The sequence below is a fragment of the Dermacentor andersoni genome, chromosome 10 (genome assembly GCF_023375885.2).
Source record: "Dermacentor andersoni chromosome 10, qqDerAnde1_hic_scaffold, whole genome shotgun sequence".
NCBI lineage: Eukaryota > Metazoa > Arthropoda > Arachnida > Ixodida > Ixodidae > Dermacentor > Dermacentor andersoni.
In genome coordinates, this window is record NC_092823.1 from 23,544,704 (window position 1) to 23,564,761 (window position 20,058).

A 20,058-nucleotide genomic window follows, 5' to 3' on the forward strand; every position below is an offset into this window, starting at 1 on the left:
TAATGCACCTTCCCGTCGTGGTGGTCGACAGGCGCGCGAGCTGCGAGATGCGTTGTGCTTCGGCTATTTCTTCTAGGGTGTTGTATATGCCCAGCTGAGCCAGCAGCTCGTTTCTCGTCGATTCCGGGAGGCCCAGGGCTGCCTTGTACGTTTTCCTTATGAGCGTGTTGATCTTGTTCTTTTCCGCGACGTACCAGTTGTGGTAGGCGGCTACGTAGGCGATGTTGCTGACAACGAATCGGTGGATCAGTCGAATGACGTTTTCTTCCTTCATGCCCGCGTGTCTATTGGTTATTCTTTTTATGAGTCTCGTGGCGCTATGAGATTTGGCAGTAGCGACGAGCGCGTCGGAAGCACCCTAATCTCGTCTTGCCTTCATCGCAGGGAACACCCACGCAGCCGCACTGGGCGCCAGCCTTGATTCATCTGTAGCCTGCCGCTGTGAAAACACGGACTACGCTGGACCCACCTGGTTCGGGAAGGCGCCACCGTCGGCTGCGCAGTGACCTGCTACTTTCGCTCCCACGTGACCTTCACACTTACAAAAGAGGCACCTTCGTCGACTTTTGCGGCATTTGGCAGTAGCGACGAGCGCGTCGGAAGCACCCTAATCTCGTCTTGCCTTCATCGCAGGTTAGTGCAAAGAACCCATTTCATTATTCGCATTGCTATTAGTCGCTTGTCGCTGCTGCCAAGTGTTTCGCCAACTTTTGTTATTTTGTTCGCCAACTTATTGATTGTGTTTTCTTTGGCTGTAGGGGGAGGGGACACAAGTTCTAAAATGACTGGCAAGGAAGTGGCAAAAATGAAAGAGGATTTCAAAGCTGATTTCGCAAAGTTCAAAGAAGAAACCAAAGCTGAAATCAAGCTATTTCATGAAAGGATAGAGCGGGAAATGCGAAATGAAATTCGAGAACTAAAGAGTGAAAAGCAAGGCTTAGTTAAAAGCCTCGAGTTTGCACATGACTCAATTAAAGAGCTTGAGGGAAAACTAAACGTTGAAATCGCTAAGAGTAACAACCTTGCTGCTGAAAATGAGACGCTTCAATCAATACATACCAGTCTGGAAAGAAAGGTGCTCGATTTGGACAAGCGACTTGTTCTGTCCGAGCAATATTCAAGAAGGGCGAACCTTGAAATACAAGGAGTCGTCAAAAGTGACAGCGAATCTATGGTTGACATAGTCTCAAAGATAGGAAATGCAATCAGTGAGTCAATTCAAGAATGTGACATTGAATCCTGTCATCGGGTACCAACACGAAAAGCAGATAAGTCAAATATTATAGTTCAGTTCCGGTCTCGAGCCAAACGTGATACTGTCCTGCAGAAAGCCAAGAAGATGAGACTGAAAAACGCTGACATTGGACTGGAAAATTCTGAACCTGTATACGTCAATGAGTACCTCTGCCCGGCACAAAAGAAACTGCTTGCTTTCGCTGTTAAAAAAAAGTATGAGCATCACTGGAAGTCTGTGTGGTCACAGAATGGAAAGATTTTCATGAGACAATCCGATGGCTCAGCGGTTGTGCCGATAGCCAGCGAGAGAGACCTTGTCAAGCTCTTCTCGCTGGAAAGCAGTCGTGCAGAGCCAGTAATAGGTGATGATCATAGCTCACCTGGCAATTGAAATCTGTCGTCGTTCTGCTCTTTGATCACAAAACAAACAAAAATGACTTATCACGAATTAGCCCTACCACAACAAGTGAAGCTAATAGACCCAAAGTGTGAAACCGCTTTGCACATTAACGCCCGCTCGGTAGGCAACAAGCAAGAAGAAATCGTTCTACTTCTAAAACAATTCTCTTTCGAATTCACGGTTTTTATGATCACCGAAACGTGGTATCAATCTGATAGCAAGATGCTACAGCTGCCTGGTTACGAAATGTTTTTCCTTAACAGATCTAACAAACGCGGTGGCGGTGTTGCTATCTATACTCTCGCGTGCAAACCGTGCCACATTCTGCCTAACCTTAGTGACGTTACCGATGATTATGAAGTTCTAACAATACAAAATCGAAATCAAATCATTTCAGTGGTATACCGCCCCCCAAATGGTAACATGAAACATTTTACGGATTATTTTGACCAAATTCTAGAATATGCGTCACTAAACAAATGTTCGTTTTTGTGCAGCGGTGATTTTAATATTAATATTCTAGACCATAATGCTACTGTACACGATTTCAACACGAAGATTCTCTCCTGTGGTTTTGTCAACTTAATAGAAACAGCAACACGTGTCACATGCGCTACTGCGTCGGCACTAGATCTAATAATCACGAACATTGAAACGAGTGTGCTCTCTGCTGGTACAATCGCTTCTGATGTGAGCGATCACTGTCCGGTATTCGTCGTTTTTCGGCATGAGCATGCTAAGCGAAATACTGTTAAAGAATCTGTTACTGTGCAGCGCATAACTGATGCCTCTTTGGAAGCCTTTAAGCACGACATTATGAACTTCGACTGGTCCTGTGTGCTGCAGAAAAGTGATGTCAATGACGCGTACGACCTTTTTTTTCACCATTTCCTTCGTTTCTATTCCAAGCACTTTCCACTCGAAACGTACAAGAAAAATACAAAAAAGATAAGAAAACCATGGGTAACAAGAGAACTTTTCAAAATGATAAAGGACAAAAATCGTCTCTATCAAACGTTCCTTCGAACACGTGCAGGGGATACACTCCTTCACTTTAAAAAATTCAGAAACCGATTAAACTGTGAGCTACGGAAAGCGAAGACATCATATTATCAGGAGCTCTTTTGTAAGGTCAGTTCAAGGAGACCAGATATTGCCTGGAAAGTTTTAAACGATGTCCTAGGTCGCCGTGCGAATAACTCTGTCACAAAATCTATGCTAGTAAATGGCAACAAAATAAAAGGGAGGGCACTTGCAGAATACTTTAACAAGCATTTTCTTAATAACGTTTCATCTCAAGACCTTAGCGACATTACAATTACCACTTATCCTAGTCAGCTTAGTGACACTATATTTTTCGAGCCTACTGATGCAAATGAAGTTTATAACGTGTACATGGGAATTAGTAACAGTAAAGCCTTAGATATCAACAATATGCAGATGAAACCATTGAAATATGTGCTACCCATAATTTGTCCCTTGATTTCACACATCTACAATCTTGCATTTGAGTGCGGGGTTTTTCCTAACGCAATGAAAACTGCAAAAGTATCAGTCATTTTTAAAGGGGGCGACCAAAACGTACCAACAAATTATAGACCGATTTCAGTACTCCCTGTGTTTTCCAAAGGTCTGGAAAAAGTCATTTCTTCAAGAATAACTAAGTTTTTTGACAAACATAAAGTAATATCTGAGTCACAATTTGGTTTCAGAACTGGTAAATCTACAGAAACAGCGTTATTAACAATGAATGAAATAATTTTGAACAATATTAATAAGAACTTGTATACGGTGGGCCTTTTCCTTGATTTTAGTAAAGCTTTTGGCTGCTTAAATCACACGATTCTTGTTAACAAACTTAAAATGTACGGAATCCGTGGTAGACCACTCACATTGCTTGAAGGATATCTCCAAAACAGAAGCCAGTCGGTGTCTTTAGATAACGAACTTTCATCTCTTTTGCCTATCAATTGTGGTGTCCCACAAGGGAGCATATTGGGACCCCTTTTGTTCAATACGTACATAAATGATATTGTAAGCATAGATCCTTCCATTGATTTTGTAATATACGCGGATGATAGCACACTGCTTCTTTCAGGCCCTAACCTTAATGATTTAATGGTGAAATGTAATGACCTACTGATGAAATTGTCTAAGTGGTCAAGGATGAATAAATTAAGAATTAATCCTACAAAATCCAAGGCTATAATATTTCGCGCAAGAAACAAACCGATAGTACCGCATTGCACGCTTCACTTAGCAGATCACCAGATAGAAATAGTTGAAGTGCACAAAATACTTGGAGTACATTTTTCCTGCTATTTAAACTGGGATGCCCACACTGATTTTGTCTGCAAGAAACTCTCTTCCGTCTGCGGGGTTCTATCGCGATGTCGTGAAACTTTACCTTTAACATGTAAATTACAAGTTTACTACGCACTTTTCTTTTCTCACCTTAACTACTGCAATTTAGTATGGGCCACAATGACCAAAACTAACATAAATAAGATTCTCGTACTGCAGAAGAAAATTGTTCGAATAATCGCCAATATTGATAATACAACTACCTCTAAGTATGCTTTTGAAACACATAACATTGTCCGGGTCAACCATTTGTATCATTTTAAGTTGTTACAAAAAATTTATTTTTCGACGGCATCCATTGCCGATTTTTATTCGACTCTGGCATCTTTGTACATGCGTCATGCTAACATACACACAAGAACTATTAATACTTGGAATATACCACGTTTTCGTACTAACTATAAATTACAAATGTTGTCTTACAACTTGTCCCATGTTCTAAACACATATAAACACACAATAGGATATACTAAAGCTGAACTACGGAAATATTTTGTTGAAATGTGATTTTATGTCATTTATGTTTTGCTTGATTATTCCTGTTTTACTCTGAACATTTGTATGACCATTTGAGCGTCTCTATTTTCGATTTTATTGTTTAATTTTATTTTTCTTGCAATGGATTGTTACACTCTGTATGTATAACTGGTGAATGCTTTCTCTTTATTGACTGTAACTATTGTATGTGTGTCAGATTTCTGTACCACTCGTGTGCTACTGCTTGTAGGGGTTTTCTGGACATAGTCAAGCTGCTCATGCAGCTTTTTGCCAGAAAACCCTCCAGTTGAACCTGGAAAATAAATTTACTTACTTTACTTTACTTCCTCACGGTTTCGCCGTTTGTTCCGTTGGGCTCAGTGATCATTCCGAGGATTTTGATCTTGTTTACTTTGGGGATTGCGTTTCCGTCTTGCGTGTACAGGCCGATTTCCTCATACTCGCGGGGTCCTGTATAGCTCTTTGGTGACATGCCTCTGCGCGTGGGCCGGTAAACGTGTAGTTCGGACTTGCTCGGGGAGCATTTGCGGCCCGTTCCTTGGAGGTACTCTTCGACTTTGTGAATGGCAATTTGTAGTGCGTGTTCAATTTGCCCGTCACTGCCACGGTCCGCCCAAATCGTTATATCGTCTGCGTATATAGCGTGGTGGATTCCTTCGATTTCCCGTAGTTTGCTGGGGAGACCCAGCACGCCTAAGTTGAAGAGGAGCGGATATATAACTGAGCCCTGGGGGGTGCCTGCACTTTCCTGTGTTCGTTCTCCGGACTCGAGGTCGCCAACCGTCAGGCTGGCTTTGCGATCGTTCACAAAGTCCCTCACGTAGCTGTAGGCCCTTTCCCCCAGGTTCAGATTAGACACATGTTTAAGGATCGACTCGTGAGCGACGCTGTCGAGTGCTTTCTCCAGGTCTAGTCCTAGGATGGCTCTGGTGTTTCTTGTCTTGTCGTCAAGGATCTGGTTCTTTAGTTGTAACATGACGTCCTGCGTGGACAGGCGGGATCGGAAGCCTATCATGGTGTGGGGGTAGGCTTCCGTCTCTTCTAGATAGCTGTTGATACGGTTCAGTAAGGCGTGTTCCAAGACCTTCACCACGCACGACGTGAGAGAGATTGGGCGTAGGGGCTCCTAACTCAACGGTTTTCCGTGCTTGGGTAAGAGGATAACCTTGGACCTCTTCCACTGCTCCGGGATGCGGCCTTCTCTCCAGCACTTGTTCATATAGCCCGTGAGTTTGGTGACAGATTTGTCGTCCAGGTTTTTGAGCGTTTTTTTTTTTGTTAACCCTGTCCGGTCATGGGGCTGACTTGCCGTTGAGTCCTTGAAGTGCCGTTCTGATGTCCGCCTCACTGAAGTCTTCATCTAACTTGGGACTAGGACTGCCAGTGTACCGGCCGTGCTCGACCGTCTGTCGTTGCGGGAGGTACTTGTCGCAGAGTTTCATGACGATTTGCTTCTCGCTCGCCGCCCCTTTTTCTTTGTGCAGAAGACTCTGCATGTCGGCTCTTTGCTTGGATTTGCATTAGGGTTCGCCCAGCAGGTGCCTCAACAGTCGCCACGTACTTCCGTTGTGGAGTTCGCCATCCGCGGCGTTGCAGACTTCGTCCTACTATTGCTTGCTCAAGGCTTTGCAGTGCTCGTCGATTTGTTTGCTTAAGTCGGCTATCTTCTTTTCTCAGCTTTCAATTGAGCCGCTGGCCTTGCCATCGGGTTTGTATGGATTTCCTGGCTTCCCAGAGGTGGGCGAGGCGACTGTCCATCTTCTCCGTCAGGAAATCGGAAGTGACGGTTTGCGTGGGCTCCCCGACATCCTTGGTCAGGTCCGCGATCCATCTGTCAATATCGCCGATTGGCTCGTCGTCTTGCCTGATATCCCGGTGCTTGCGGAACTTGTCCCAGTCTGTCCATTTGAAGCTTTTGACTGGGAGGGTGGTTCCCGCTCGGGGGATCGTGATCTCGATGATCATCTACTCGCTACCTAGGTCTTCTAGGGTGTTTCTCCAGGTAGCCATCTCGTTGTTTTTGATCATTGTTAAGTCCGGTGTGGTATCTCTTGCAATCGAATTGCCCATACGCGTTGGGGCGCTCGAATCTGGGATGAGCGTGTATCCCGAGTCTTGCGAGTCCTGCCATAACTGTTTGCCCTTGGTTGTAGTGTGGCCGTATCCCCAGGCATGGCACGGCGCGTTGAAGTCCCCACCCACTATTAGCGGGTTCAGGCCGGCGAGCTCGAGTGCCTTTTTGAGCAGGGAAAGAAAACGCTGCCGTCTTTTGGATGGGTTACTGTATATGTTCAGTATAAAGATGCTATTGTTTTGCGTTCTGTTAGGAATAATTTCTATCATTGTAGGCTCGGAAGAGAACAGCAATTTACAATAGGTAGCCAGGCACTGGAAGTTGTAAGGGAATACATCTACTTATGGCAGGTAGTGACGGTGGATCCGGATCATGAGACGGAAGTAATCAGAAGAACAAGAATGGGCTGGGGTGCGTTTGGCATGCATTCTCAGATCATGAACAGCAGGTTGCCATTATTCCTCGAGAAAAAAGTGTATAATAGCTGTGTCTTACCAGTACTCACCTACGGGGCAGAAACCTGGAGGCTTACGTAAAGGGTTCTACTAAAATGAGGACGACGCAACGAGTTTCAAGGGAAGGGAAGCATGGCAGGGGGCGGCAGAAAGTTAGGTGGGCGGATGAGATTAGGAAGTTTGCAGGGACGACATGGCCACAATTAGTACATGGCCGGGGTTGTTGGAGAAGTATGGTAGAGGCCTTTGGCCTGCAGTGGGTGTAACCAGGCTGATGATGATGATGACGAACCAGCGCGGCACTGTTTCTAGTGTGAAAAAAAAATGTAAGGGCGATCAATCAGATCGATGCGGAGAAGATGCGATAACATACTGTCTTCCTTCACTCGTTCTCGTATACAAATTTTCATTTGATAATCTTCCACACACATGCCTCACTAAATTCTGATTCCTCATTACTTGCATCAATCCTCAATGCCACGCATATAATTCGTCGGGAGGCTATGTCGCACATAGACCTGCTGTTTGAAACATTCGTCGTTTCCTCTAGCGGTTCCTTTTGGGGCGCTCCCAATTTCGCCCTCTTTGATTGCTGTTTAGCTCATGGTTTGGTAACTATGCAGATCGTGGAAGAGTGATAACTTGTGCAGAGTCCTCACATTATTACGGGAGCTCTAGAGCAATCATTGAGCCTCACGTCACAGCTCTGGCAGCTTATCTGGCGAACACGCAACCCGCCCGTCCACCGCTGTATTTGGTACCATCAAGTGAACCGTAGAGGTGGGCCTCCTGCCAGATTTTCGGGGTATTTTGCCATTTCAAGTATGGCACTGTCCTCTGATTGGTCCGGTCCGCTGAGATCACGTCACGTTAATGATATCATCTAGTAACTTAGTAATAGTAATTTCGATTTCGTTGCCGCCCCCTGATATATCCTTCAGGTCACGTGACCTTGATGACATCACCCTCGACCAATGGCAATTGAGAATATTGCGCTACCTTCTGAGTGGTCTGTTGAGGGTCACGTGACCTTAATTACGTCACCACTGTCATACAATGCCAAAATTGAAATATGCCACCATCGTCTGATTGGTCAATTGTGGGTCAAGTGATTGAAGAAGTCATCGCCCTATCGACCAATCATAATTCCAAATTTGGCGCTGTCTTCTCATTGGTCCGTTGGGGATCACGTTACCGTAATGACGTCATCACGGTCTCGACCAATTGTGATTTCAAATGCGGCGCCATCTTGTGATTGACCAAGTAGGGGTAATGTGACTATGAATAAATCTCTGCCCTCTCGATAAATGGCAATTTCAAATTTCGTGCCGTCCCGTGATTGGCCCATTCTGGATCGCATGAATAAAATGGCATGATCACCCTTTTGAAAATTGCAACTCAATATTTGACGCCATCCTAAGACTGGCCATTGGGATCATGTGACTAACATGACGTCATCACCCGCTCGACAAATAGCGATTTAAAATTCAGCCCTCCTCTGATTAGTAGATCATGGGACGCGTGACCTTGATGACGTCATCACCCTCTCAACCAATCTGTAAATTTTCGTGACCACTGTTTCGGTTCAACAGAAAGGCCTAAGCTGACGCCGGGTTTCGATGCTAATTGGGCGTATAATGTTTTCGCATTATTATTCATTTAGGAATGAGTAACTGTAGGAACGTGAAGTATTTGAAGTCAACTTGAATAAAAAAAGCAACAAGGGCTTTGTCTGTAACACAATGTATCAATTAATACACTATAAGAAAGGAAAGAGCACCGGCAGGGCTTTCCCGAACCGACAGACCAATGCCTTCACGGGACAATACCACAAACTAAACAGGAACAGGCGCTAACGCTAGCCTTGTTACAGACGCATAGCTATCTCCACACCAGCATGTTGCACATAACTACCCGGACGCCTACACCGACGACGCGTGCCCCTCGCTTGGCGATACTCGCACATGTGCGCTGTGAGTGTAGAAACGCTTCACGCGACTCTACACTGTGAGCAAAAATGATCCTAGAGGGGAGTAAATGACTTCTCCTCTAGCGCATAACCCGATGGGAGGTTAATATACACCGGTTAGAAGGAGCAAAAATTTTACTCCCCTACTGAACGTAGGGTTCGGATGGACTTATGGTAGTATACGATTGCATGCATCGGTGAACGTTTGCAGGGAACGATGGGATTATATGTTTACATCCATCGATGAGCTTTTGCAGGGAACTATGGGAGTATATGTATACCTCCATCAAAGAGCTTGTGCAGGGAATTATGGGAGCATATGCGTACATGAATCGAGGAGCTTTTGCAGAGAACTATGGGGGTGTATTGTGACGTAGTAGTGACGATGAAGAAGACAGCAAAACTGTGATTAACCAAACTAGCATTTTATTGGGAGAACCTGTGCCCTCAAAAGCAGGCTACACTCAAAGAACAACGATAGCGGCAAACACACTCGGCGATCGTCGAAAATCTGATGAGCGGGTCAAGCGAGTCGGCTTTTATACATCAGTAATCGGATGTTCCAGGGTAATTGCTGGCACCCACGTGTCTTCCACAAAGCTCTACACTATTCGCGTCGCCCATACTCGACGTCGGTGGCTCTTTGTCTTGCGTTAAGGTTAGGCCTTGGCGCTGGATCACGGCAGCGTCGCGTTGACCTGTGGCTGGTACGTGGCGTCGTCAGGTCGTCTTTAGTCGGCGTATTCTTCGCTTCCAGACTTCGTCGGTATGGCCGCGTGTCGTTGTTATGTCGTCGAGATAGTCTCTTCGGCGTCTTCATCGGCGGCGGAGAACCTTCGTCAGTTCGACGAACGGCAACCGCACCTCCATAGGTTGCTGCTTTTAGTTTTCCTGATGTGGGATTGCAGACCGGCCCGGGGCCAGTGTATGGTCGGTGTTGCGGGGTCAAGTAGCGGACGGGTGACGGCAAACGGGACGGTCGTCGTGGGCTCCACTAAGTGGTGCTGAGGTAGTCGGCCATATCTCGAGGGCGTTCACCGTGCTGCGGCCGCGGAGCATTGACTGCGAACCCTCGTAGTCCCATTTTGCGGTATGGGCATCGGCGGTAGACACGCCCGGCTTCCCCGCAGTGGTAGCAGTGCGGGCGCTGGTCCAGAGCCCGCCAAATATGTCTTCCTCGAGTAGCTGAGCTTGGCGACAGGTGGGCGTGCTGGCGGCGGCGGCGGTGGACGACGGAATTGCGGCGCTACAGGGCCCTGGCGCGGGATGTGGGTGGGCGACGGCGGCGTATGTTTTTTTTTTTTTTTTTTACAAGTGCAAGTGCTTTATTTGTCTTTACATAATCATGGTTATACAGATATCTGGACCGATAGCCAGGGAAGGCTAGTTTCCGGTCCAGTGACAATTTACAAAAGACAGGTCAGGCGCAGTTTTGAACAGCACAGTATTCCGGAACATGTCATGAGTTATACAGACAAGAAACATTTTGAAAATAGTTGTACATAATTAATGTAAGTTAGAGATTCTGGATATCAAGAAAAAAGAATTTGCTACATTGCTTGAAATTGCGTGCGGTTTTAACTTCTAGGGGTAAAATATTCCAGATTTTTGCGCCAATGAATTCAATTAACCTTTCACCGTATACATTGTAACACTTTGGTAAGTTGAGGTTACCTTTTAAAGCATGTGTTGTACTGCGAGCTGGAAATGAAAAGACGTTTCGAGGAATAGGAAAGTTAGTGCATAAAATATTATTAACTGAAATTGAGATCTTTTGATTACATAGTGCATTAACGGATAACACATGTTGTGTTTGGAAAACATCATTACATGTATCACTGGCATAATTTGAAGGGCAAATTATTTTCAGGGCCCTTTTCTGTAGTTTTAGAGCGCAGCTCTTTGGCGTCCTTTCCTGGGTTTCGCGTCATCGTCGGCGTTGTCGTCGGCCTCGTAACCAGCTCCGCCCCCCTTTCATCCCCCCAGCGCTAGCAGCGACCGACTGATACCGCTGGATGCCCATGACGCCGCTAGAGAGTCAAGATAACGTGACTGCATAGAACACCGTCGCCGCCATGCAGAAAGAGGAGGAAAGGGTCCCCCCCCCCCTGTTCTTGTGTGGCGGATAGGGTGCTCTTCAGTTGCCGACGCGCCGGTTATTTCACGTAGGCCCCGGCACGTCGACGAATACGTGACCACCTTCCCACGGCTAGACCTGGTTCTTAGCGCTGCGGAAGCGAGGGTATCCTATTGTTTGTGTCGGCATCGGCGGCGTTGTCCCTGAAACCAACTCCGCAGCTGGGGTTGACTCACTATCGGCGTCAGCGGCATCAGTCAGTCGCTGCTATCTCTTCCCTCCTCCCTTTATCGTGTTGTCCGCTTGCTGCGCGCGCTTCTGCCCCCATCGTTTGCCGCTGGGTGTACACGCCGCCCCCCTCCCCCCCTCTTCCTGCGAGTCTCCGGTTGTCAAAGCGCCGGCTCGAACTTAATTCCTTTCTTCGCTCCTCCTCCAATGCAACCCCTGTGCGGTGGCAATCAGAGAGCCAGATCGGTGGGACGTCGTGCACTTCCTGCAACTCGCATTAACCGTCCATCGATCCACACCGATGTTAGTAGTGGGGGACTTTAATGTTGACATAAAGACAAACAGCAATTTCCTAACACTTATGCGGGAGAACATCCCGTTCCTCTCGCTCGTAACGCGTCCCACGGCTGTGACAACCTCGCGAGGCGCTTTTATAGATCTCGTCTTTGAGAATCAAGCATTGGTGTACCAAGTCGAACGTATATCAGTCTATTTCTCCGACCACAAAGCTTCCTTCATGACTGTCAAGAACTGTTAGTGGAGTCTTTGTTAAAGGAATACGTGTGAAAAATAAACAAAAAAATTCTGTGATAGCGCATACATGTGTTGCTCGATTTCTTTGCCTCAATCTATCGAAAAGGTGAAACAGCTTATTTGCTGCGCTCAAATTTCGCATTAGGAAGCAACGTAATCGTCGGTAATTTTTTTGTAAAGGTTGTAAGTATGTCATGTAAGTCACGCCCCATGATTCTAAACAATAACTAATATGGCTATGGCAAAACGCATAGTAAAGGGATTTGAGTACATCGTGGGGGAAGTATTGCTTCGCTTTAATTAGGGAGTAACAACCATATGCGACCTTCTTGCATACACTATGAATATGTGCTTCCCAATGCATATGCTGATCAAATATGACGCCCAGATATTTAAACGAATCAACTTCTTGGATGGGGCTTTTATTTAACGTGATAATTATTTGACTGGTGTCAACATTGGTTCTCCTTGATCGAAAAACTACATATTTTGTCTTATTGCTATTTAAAGTCAATTTGTTTTCTAAGAACCATGAAGAAATGTTTGATAACTCGGACGTGACATGCGTTTGCAGTGCAGAAAGTGTGTCTCCTGTGAATAATAAAGCTGTGTCATCTGCGTACATTAGAACGTTTGAGTTCTGAAGAGCATTAGGGAGGTCATTAATGTACAATGAGAATAACACAGGCCCGAGCACTGAACCTTGTGGGACTCCGCTGGTGACTGTGCTGTATGTAGAATAATAATCACCCATTACTACCATTTGTTTCCGTGAGGATAAATAGCTGGAAAAAAATTTTAGGGAGTCCTTTGTGACCTTTATCGCTTCCAGCTTGGGCGATGGTGGTTTCACTTCAGTAACCCCAAGTGATCGCTGAACCTATTCTTTGACGATGTCCGCGAACCGAGGCCACTTCAGGATGTGACGAAGGCAGGACCTTGCGCAGTTCTTGGCACCCAATGGCCCTGATGGTCTCTCGAAGCTCGTCGGAACCCCGTCCTTGGATTGCGCACTGCGGCGTGAGCACCTGGCGGTAATATTACCGAGTGCGAATTTCCAGAGTTTTCACGATCCTCGATGCCTCTTTAGAAAATTCAGCTACGGTCTTCGGTGGGTTGCGAATTAGTCCACTGAAAAGTTCTTACTTGTCGCCCCGCATCAGGAGGCGGTCTTTTTTTTCCTCCGACAATTCCCGGTTGGCGTGCCGGAAAAGACGGCCCATCTACTTCGTGAAGGTCTCTATGGTCTCATTGGGAAGCTGTACTCTGGTTTCTAGTAGCGCTTGGGCGCGCTCTTTACGCCCAACGCTTGTGAATATTTGCAGGAAGGCGGTTCGGAACAGGCACAGCGTCGATAAGATGGCTTTTCGATTCTCTAACCACGTCCTGGCCGCGTCTTCCATTGCGAAATAGACATACCGCAGCTTGTTGTCGCTGTTCCAGCTGTTAACCGTAGTGACCCTCTCCAGCCAGGTTTCCGGGTCCTCGAAAGTGGAACCGCGGAACGCCGGTGGCTCCCTGGGCTGCTGCAGAATTATTGGGGCAGTCTTTTTGATCGTCTCTGGATGATCTTCTTGGACGACCTTGTTCGTCGTCTCTGGTAGACGTCCATGTTCCGCGGGTAGCTGCTGTAGCCGGCTGCTTGCTCGATGGGGCAGTACGACGTTAGTATTGTCTTTGCGGTCCGGGCTTTGATTACGGCTTGTCGGGCGCACCCGGTAAATGAACCTAAAGCACCTACACCAAATGTCACGTAGTATTGACGGTGAAAAAGGCAGCAAAACTGTGATTAACGAAACTAGCGTTTTATTGGGCAAACTTGTGCCATCAAAAGCAGGCTACACTCAAATAATAACGATAGCGGTGAACCCACTCGGCGATCGTCAAAAAAGTGATCAGCTGGTCAAGCGCGTCGCCTTTGATACGTCAATTGTCGAATGATCAAGAGTAAAACTGGGACCCGCGAGTCTTCCACAAAGTTCTACACTAATGGCCTCACGCATACATGCAAACAGATTACAGAAGGTTCGGTGGCAGACAGCGGGTGGAACCATCGAAAACATTCCGGAACTTCCAACATATGCAGGCGCGTCCTCCTCTGTGCGATAACATTTGTTAGGCCGTGACAAGCGGTCCCTCGGAAAAGATAAACAAGTACACATGTCAATATGTTGGCATCCTATGACGAGCTTTTGCAGGGAACTATGTGACTATATGTTTACATCCATCGCGCAGCTTTCGCAGGGAATTACGGCAAAACATCTTTTACCTTGAGGGACGTTTCGCAGGGTATTATAGGAGTATTCCTTCATACATTGATCGCGGTATTGCAGGAAGATATGGGAGAATGTGTTCACGTCACTCAGCTTGTATGCCGATTTCAGAATTCTCAATATTGATTTGCGCACTACGAAATACACAATATATTGGTTTCCAAGCTGGAACATGCAAACAAAATAAGCGAAGTAGTGCTTTGCGGAAAATAAATTATTGCATAAGCACATAGGCAAAGAAGAAATGCACGACCCAAGCACTGGTTTTTTAGCCTTTCTTGTCCATGTGTTATTTGCATAAACCACAAAGTACGAATCGAAAGCAACTTATCCACCTGCAGGTTTCAGCTAAGACCTTATCAAATACAACAATAATACATGGAAACCTGCCACTAGCGCCTAAACAAGGTGCAGTACAGTCATTGTGGAAATAACAGTAATGACAGACCATTCTGTGATAAACCTGGACTTTCTGGTACTACGAAAGGTAAAGAGTAAAGAGGACATCATTACTGATTTATATTGACATGGGCAAGTGTTCAAGCTGCAAGAACGGGGAAGACGCCAAAACACTTATTGCACTTCAAAACTAAGCGATTAGGAAAACGGCAGTTCTGGTAGGCAATAACCGGGTCATTTTTACAGTAAAAAGCTGGCAGAGTGGACTAACTATAGCAATATTGACCTTTGCTTTTTTCCCCGTACCAATGAAAGGCAAACATGGTAGAGTCATGAGGGACAGTAAAGTGGTTTTGAATTGCACCCCGTGTTTAAGAGTGCGTGAAAGTGCGTGGCCCTTTATTAGTAGCACCCCATGACAATTCCTTGCAGCGACTGACTCGAGGCAGTAGTGTACACTTCGCAACCTACGGATCAAGCCCTTAGCTCCGAGCATACATCTTGCTTAAATTTCCTAACGCAATAGCACCGAAAGAAAAAGCAATGTAGGCAGCAAAGCAACGCATATTCCACCTGGACAATGCTCCTGGTGCAAAAAGGCTTACATATCCTTAGAACCGCCGTCTGAGCCCACTTTGAAGATTAATTAAGGCAAAAAACGGGCAGTGCTGGACTGGATTGTGAAGCACCATGTGGACTTGTTGAAACGACAACTTTTTGAAGCTTCGTTCCATAACATCTCGGGAAGAATGAAAAGTAAAAAAATATCTCTCACAGAAGTATGCCAATCTGACAGCAACGCTGTTATAAGGGATTGCTCACGCCCTTTAGAAGAACAATGGATCTATTTGCTGGCTCACTGCCTTGCTTGCACACAGCAACTGCTGCTGTCTTGAGCGTCGTCAAGGCTTGTTTTAGTGGCAGCCCCCACGCAAGCTAGTAGGGTCTTGGCATCTGCTTTTGCGGCAGTATCCATAAAATGTCCATGCTGACTTTTAACGCGAAGCCAGTATAATGAAATGCGAGTAACAAAAATTATGGATTACTTATTAAAGAACTGTACAAACAAGTTATCGATCCAAGAAGGTTTATGCAGGTAACATTTATTTTGTAATTGTTGATAATTATGTTTCAAGACAAATTCGAGGTTTTGAATCTCTGCTCCACTTAAATTTACTGTAGCCACCGCACAGTGTAGCTCCCTTTAACAGTCGCTGTAAGACGGTGAAAGCCTAAATCGCATTGCATTTATTGCAAAGACATAAATAAAAGTTAGATTTAATATAGACTACAACGGTGGTCAAACTCCCCTTAACAGTGTCGCTGTAAGACAATGAATCCTCATGTCACTACAGATATTGCAGATAAAAGATAAATAAGTACTAAATAAAACGTAAATATAAGCAATGAAACAACATGTTGACTAGTAGCAGAAAAAGGAAGCATGTTATGGATTACTTATTAAAGAACTGTACAAACAAGTTATCGATTCAACAAGGTTTATGCAGGTAACATTTATTTTGTAATTGTTGATAATTATGTTTCAAGACAAACTCGAGGTTTTGAATCTCTGCTCCACTTAAATTTACTGTAGCCACCGCACAGTGTAACTCCCTTTAACAGTCGCTGTAAGACGGTGAAAGCCTAAATCGCATTGCATTTATTGCAAAGACATAAATAAAAGTTAGATTTAATATAGACTACAACGGTGGTCAAACTCCCCTTAACAGTGTCGCTGTAAGACAATGAATCCTCATGTCACTACAGATATTGCAGATAAAAGATAAATAAGTACTAAATAAAACGTAAATATAAGCAATGAAACAACATGTTGACTAGTAGCAGAAAAAGGAAGCATGTTAAACATTACATTAAAACGGCATTAGGCATTGCTGTGAACAATATACTGAGAACATTGCTACAATTGTTGTTTGCGAGAATCATCAAATGAAGGATGCAGAGAAGTATTAGCCACTTCCACGGCCTCCAATATCTACAGTGCCATAAACTAGGATACCTCAAGCCTTACACTCCTGGCCGTTTGTGTAATTGAAGTCAACAGAGTCTGATTCTATTCAAGCCAATGTATCTATCACTTTTCCGATTTGTACGCACAGTTTTCAAATAATTCTAACAAACTACCTTAGCAAGGAGCAGTACCAACAGATGAGATAAAACAAAAAACACGAACACAGTGCTGACTGACATCTGTGTGCATTCACTACCATGCTTTCGCTTTTACATACTGTCATGAGTCACTGCCAGAGCATGTGCGATAATGTGAAGAAGACGACGACGCCGGTCAGTGAAACGGAGAACGCATACGTGAGGTGCGAAGCACTTGAAGTGTGAGAGAGAAAAAAATGAAGGAAAAGGGGAGGAAGGCAGAGGCGCGGGCATTGCTGACATGGAGGAGAAGCAAGGCAGTAGCATCTCGAGCTGTGCTGTGGAGATGACAAGCAGCATATTTAGCGACTACGTACCGACGAGGGGACATTCGAAAGTTGGCCGCCAACAGCTCCAGTTTCCGAGTCCCGACTACGTCGCCGTGGCTGTGCTCCGCGACCCCAATCCAACCTCACGCTGCCATAACCGGCCGCTGTCCAGCGCCACGGAGGCAATCACCTGACCACATCAGCAACACAACGCCCGACTAGTCCTAACCGTGTCCGGTGTCACGCAAGTCTCGTAAGAGAGCTACAACCTCGTCGCTCGCAACGGAGGTCTACACTTTCTCCGCGTTGGAACTACGCAGGCTGCCATCTTTCGCCAAGCCGTGCCGACTTCGCTACTTTAACGCCAAGAACATTCAATTCTTAGGCACTATGTCACTTGGCTAGTCCGACTAGGAACATTATACAGCTAATATCTTGTTTATTTTCCTTATGTATATACCTAGTTTTGCGAATCTTCTTTGTGTGTAGGATTTATGCTGTGTGAGTTTATTTCGCTCTTCATTTGTTCTGGGTTGTAATCGTGTCATGGGATAAATGCTTATCGTTTTCGAATTGTGTTGCTGTCCATTCCTGAGGCGCTAAAATTCGTTACAATTGGCGAGCCTGTCAGGATTTGTTCTTGCTGCCCTGGTATTTCACGTGCACGAGCTCGCGTTCAAGTTTACGGCAGGGAACGTGCGCAGCCAGCACCTCATATCACTGATGAGCGCGTGCAAGGGTCTCGCTTATGCCGAGGACGTACGGTATCGAAGCCCGTTTTTTTTTTTGGGGGGGGGGGGGGGGCAGGGTTGGTGGGTGCTGCGTGAGCCAGCTGGCGACCTACTGAGTCAATGAAGTACTAAGGGTATCCACAAGCCGTCAATAACCGCACAAGTGCATTGTGCATAGCCGCACAAGTGGATTGTTTGCGGTGCGGTCGTCCGTTCTTGTGCCCACGTCTTCAACCGATGAAGAAGACAGCCGACAACAGACATCTTTTGCGAAGCAGGGTGCACCGGTGTGTAGTTGAGGTACTTAGCAGTGTAGCAGTGCACGCTTGCTTTCTAAACATCTTGAATAACATATTTCGCTCTTCGCATTGCACAAAGGTGTCCAAGAAAGGCGTTGGCCTTCAGATTCCACCTTTACGGTGAACTTAAAGCTTAATTGCTGCTTGCAAATTGCTTAGGTGAGCCGTAGATGTCAAGGTTTAACTGAAGATTAAGTCATTTACACCGACACCGTAGGTCATCTTCAGGTGCAACGAGAGAGCCTTGACTTCACAGCTCACAGAAACAGTAGGCAAGCAGCAATTAAGTTCACTGTACCAGTGGAACCTGACGGCCAACTGCCGTTCTTGGACAGCCTTGTGCAATGCGAAGGACCAAACTTGTTATACAAGGTGTTAAGGAACCTCACACTGGGCGTTACCTCAACGACTCAGCCGTGCACCCTTTCTTCGCAAACCGGGTCTGTGGCCGGTTCTCTTCTTCGTCGGGCGAAAAATGTTCGCACAACAGTGGAACACCGCATTGTAGACAACGCTTATTTGCAAGCAGCAAATATGTTTACCCTAGCAGTGGAACCCGACAGCCAACTGCCGTTCTTGGACAGCGTTGTGCAATGCGAAGGGCCAAACTTGTTATACAAGGTGTTAAGGAAGCTCACACTGGGCGTTACCTCAACGACCCAGCCGTGCACCCTGCTTCGCAAACCGGGTCTGTTGCCGGTTCTCTTCTTCGTCGCGCGAAAGAAGTGCGGACAACAGGGGAACACCGCATTGTAGACAATGCCCTTGTGCGTCAGTTATTGACAGCCTGTGGATTCCCTGTGTACTTCATTGACTCAGCAGGGTGCCAGCTTACTTGCGCAGTACCCACCCACCCTGGACTCCCAAAAAACGGGCTTGATACTATATGTCCCTGGCGTAAGTGAGACCCCTGGACGCGTTCTCCGGTCATATGACGTGCAGGCTGCGCACCTTTCCTACCGGAAACTTAGAGACGAGCTCGCGCATGCGAAAGACCCTTTCGAAAACGACAAGTTCACAGGCGTAGTGTACACCATTTCATGTGCGAACTTTTGGTATGTCTACGTCGGAGAAACCGGCAATTTCAGAACAAGCCTTAAACAGCACAGGAATGACTTCCAGAAACGAAACGTTGCATTAAATGCCCTCCCCGAACACTGCACAACTACGTCACGTACTGGGAAAAGTCGCGCGTCATTGCAAGCAACGAAATCATTCTACATGCCCTTGAGTCCCTAATCATCCAAACCACGGCACACACTCTTAATCGCAACAAAGGCAATCTACCGTCTATGTATGCCATGTGCCTTAATCATGTTTTGAACCGCACATAAAAAGGCCACCAGCTCTGCCGCTATTTTCATTGCCAACAAGGCTGTTGTGGGGGAGCCAAAACGTAACTATACATTTTAAACCATTTTGGTGTCAATGCCGGATAATCTAAGAGACAACAGAAAATTTGAAACATTGGCACATCGCCTGCGTCTTGGTAGTGCATTTTCTAAATACTTCTTGTACAGGATGAAACGTGTCTCTAGTTCGCAGTGTTCTTGTGGCCATCCAGACGAAGATGTGCATCATCTTCTCCTCGAGTGCACGAAATACGATCCACAACGAAGAGTACTGCGTGCAAATTGTTGATATTCAACAATTTGATAATAAACTCTAATAAAGATACTTGGCCCGTGGCCAACTGCGGGCCTTTAAAAAAGAGCACTTCTCGGTGTGGAAAATATTTAGAGGACACCAACATTTCGGGAAAATATTAAGTGTCAGATGATCCGAATACGCGAAATGAGTAACATAAACGTTCTTCGGGGTTCGTAATTGGTTCATGTGGTGATCGCAACTTTTACGCAAATATGTATAATTCTGTTCTGTACTTGCAGTGTATTGCATGTGTTGTGTGTTTTGGCTGTTCAAGATATCTTACTTTATATATGCGTACGCGGACTGAACTATTGCACAGAACATTGCGGCTCATCTACTGTTCGTCTGTACATTTTTTATTCATCCAGTGTTCTACTGAGTGCCATATTTTGTGTCGCTATTCTCCCTTTTTACGCAAATTTGTTTCCTTTGCAAA

General features: G+C 45.8%; 1 long non-coding RNA gene across 1 annotated transcript in view; it reads left to right on the forward strand.

The window, feature by feature from the left end:
• Positions 1-332: 332 nt before the first annotated feature.
• LOC129381955 (uncharacterized) overlaps positions 333-20,058 on the forward strand; it is a 79,265-nt gene continuing 59,539 nt past the window's right edge. The window contains exon 1 of the long non-coding RNA XR_011890564.1: positions 333-633. This is a non-coding gene — a long non-coding RNA (uncharacterized lncRNA). The remainder of the gene's footprint in view (positions 634-20,058) is intronic.